This window comes from Monopterus albus, unplaced genomic scaffold (assembly GCF_001952655.1).
Source record: "Monopterus albus unplaced genomic scaffold, M_albus_1.0 scaffold341.1, whole genome shotgun sequence".
Classification (NCBI taxonomy): Eukaryota; Metazoa; Chordata; class Actinopteri; order Synbranchiformes; family Synbranchidae; genus Monopterus; species Monopterus albus.
In genome coordinates this window covers 113154-115644 of record NW_018128221.1, presented here as the reverse complement: position 1 = coordinate 115644, position 2491 = coordinate 113154, and the positions used below count along the sequence as shown (strand labels likewise).

Here is a 2491-nt window from a genome sequence, read left to right as displayed (position 1 = left end):
TCTGTCACTGAACGGATTGTGATGCACATCTGGAAGCAGATACTGAAACATTTTCCAATAATCAAACTAATTGCTGCTTGTGCAGCTTCTTGAGAACTGATGCAGCTCTGAAAGGTTTGTTAATGGAAATCTAACAAGATTTATAAGTAGAGCTGCTAGAAAATTAACCAACTGACATCTGATGAATAATTTTAAGTAAGCATGCCAAATACCAGCTGGTTCTATCTGCTCAAATGTGCAGGTTGAATGATTTTCTTTGTCACGAATCACAGTAAACGCAGTATCTTTGGATTTTTGAGTGTTGATCGGACAAACAAGAATCTGAAGATGTCACCTTGGACTCTAGGGAATTGAGACTGGCAATTTGTTAATTGTATAGATGCTGACTCAGCATCCATACTATGTTATCCTGGTCTTTATTGTATGGATGCTGACTCAGCATCCATACAATATGGATCAATGAATCCATGCAGACAGGAAACTTCCACTCCTTACTGCTGTGTGTGTGTGTGTTTTATTTAAAATTACAACAGCAAAATACATACATTACCAACATCATTTGCCAGCTCTGAGCCACCCAAGGACCATCATTCTTTGTGATATGTTGGCTGGTTATAAGTACAGTTTCAGCACTGGCACCAGATGTTAGCCTAATGTATGCCTTTATCAAGCCATGTAATAACGTGTGACAACTAATGCAATGTATTGCAAGGGTTGTAGATATCAGCAGCTCCCCTCTAGGTAAACTCATAATAAAGATGAACAATTCCAGATTCATGTTTGTGTATTCTGATTTTTTCATCCTACACTCTGCAGTCTTGCACTATGTCGCTTAGGTAAATTTTGCAAGTGTAAGCATTGGTCAAACACAGAACAGCATACAACCCAAACTCTGAAATTTGTGGGGGGGTGTTAGGGGGGACACTAAAACATTGCATTAAGTTTAAGACTGCAAAAAGGCAATGTTTTCTTAAAACAGCAGAAACTGAGCTGCTCCCCCTGGTTGTCAGTAGAGTGGCATTCAGCTAATGGCAGCAGATTCGGTTCATCTCTTCTTCAGCTACAGATTTCAATGTCTGGACAGTTGTGAAAATGATTTTCATTTAGTACCTCATCATCATAATCTCTTGATTTGTTGTACAAGTGTTAGGAAGAAAAAAGGTTTTGTAGATAAGTAATTAAACGACTGATTTTATAAAAAAAACTATTCAATCAACAGCAGATCACAACATATGAATACAATATGCTCACATGTATGAAAAGTGGTCTGTGGTCTCCTTAGCAGTTGATATTGCTCAGAAGAAATCTTTCTCTGGTCCAGCTTAGGAATATGATACATTCTACAAAATTAGAAGTTTTTGGTTTTTAGTGGAGTAAGCTCTTCAATAATTGGAAATAAATAAATATTTATGGTGCATTAAACAATTCATCTTGTGTGCAAAGAAACTGAGCAAAGCACTTCAGAAATATTTTAGATTAAATTAATAGCTTACAAATTCAGATTTTAACAGTGGAGCATAAAATGAAATATTCATTAGAATTCTTTTTAAAAAACAAATTCAAATAAGCAACTGTTACTTCAATTTTCAGTTTTCAACTGCAAATCCTTCTATTTTGCTTTGCTTACCCTTCCTATCTGGTGCATGTTGAAGTCAATTTCAAATCCTGCTTTCTATTTCTTGGTCCATGGCATCAGATCTCAGATGATTAAGTCACACATCAGCTATAACACAACACAACACAACACAACACAACAAACATGTTCTTAAATTATTAACCAAGTTTTCAGTGAATTAAATCAATTTCTCCGAGTTATCGAACTCTCGCGTTACCTGCATAAAGCAACACAAAACTAGCATTGCAGCACGGCTCACATACTACGACCTTACGTACTACGGCTCAAACTTTCACAAACTGACTTCAAAGTTATACAAATTATCACACAAATATTGTTCGCTGGCAAAAACAAAGTAAAGCGAAGTTTAAAGCTTTCATTTGTGATCGTTTTAACCAAGTACTGACCTGTTAAATAAAGATAACCTTTGGAGCGATGTAGGCGCATTTTTCCATATGACTTCCAAAGAGGAAAAGGAAGTAGTCCGTATTAAGCTGTCCGAAACAGAATATTCCAATGCCATAGGTTCCGCTTGACACTACTCTAATTATGGTATTTGGGAATCGTAGACTAGATAACGAACTGCAAGTGAAAATCGGGGGAGCTAATATAGAACGAGTATGTGAAATTAAATTTCTAGGTGTCATAGTTGATGACAAATTCTTCTGGAAATCTCATATCAGATATATTCAGCATAAAATAGCAAAAGAAATATCGATATTGGCGAGGGTCAGACATATTTTGGACGGGAAAGCACTACGCATTTTGTATTCCTCATTGATTCTACCATACTTAGAGTATGGCGTTGAAAACTGGGGAAATACATACAAAAGCTCACTTCAACCATTGTATATATTACAAAAAAGAGTGATAAGA

The 2491-nt window shown here is 36.0% G+C and overlaps 1 long non-coding RNA gene across 1 annotated transcript; it reads right to left on the bottom strand.

Annotated features, from left to right (window-relative positions):
* Nucleotides 1-993: 993 nt before the first annotated feature.
* Nucleotides 994-2038, bottom strand: LOC109974604 (uncharacterized). The gene is made up of 3 exons (XR_002276992.1): nt 2023-2038; nt 1628-1723; nt 994-1076 (listed from the first exon to the last, which is right to left on the bottom strand). It is a non-coding gene; the product is annotated as an uncharacterized LOC109974604 (long non-coding RNA).
* Nucleotides 2039-2491: the final 453 nt, after the last annotated feature.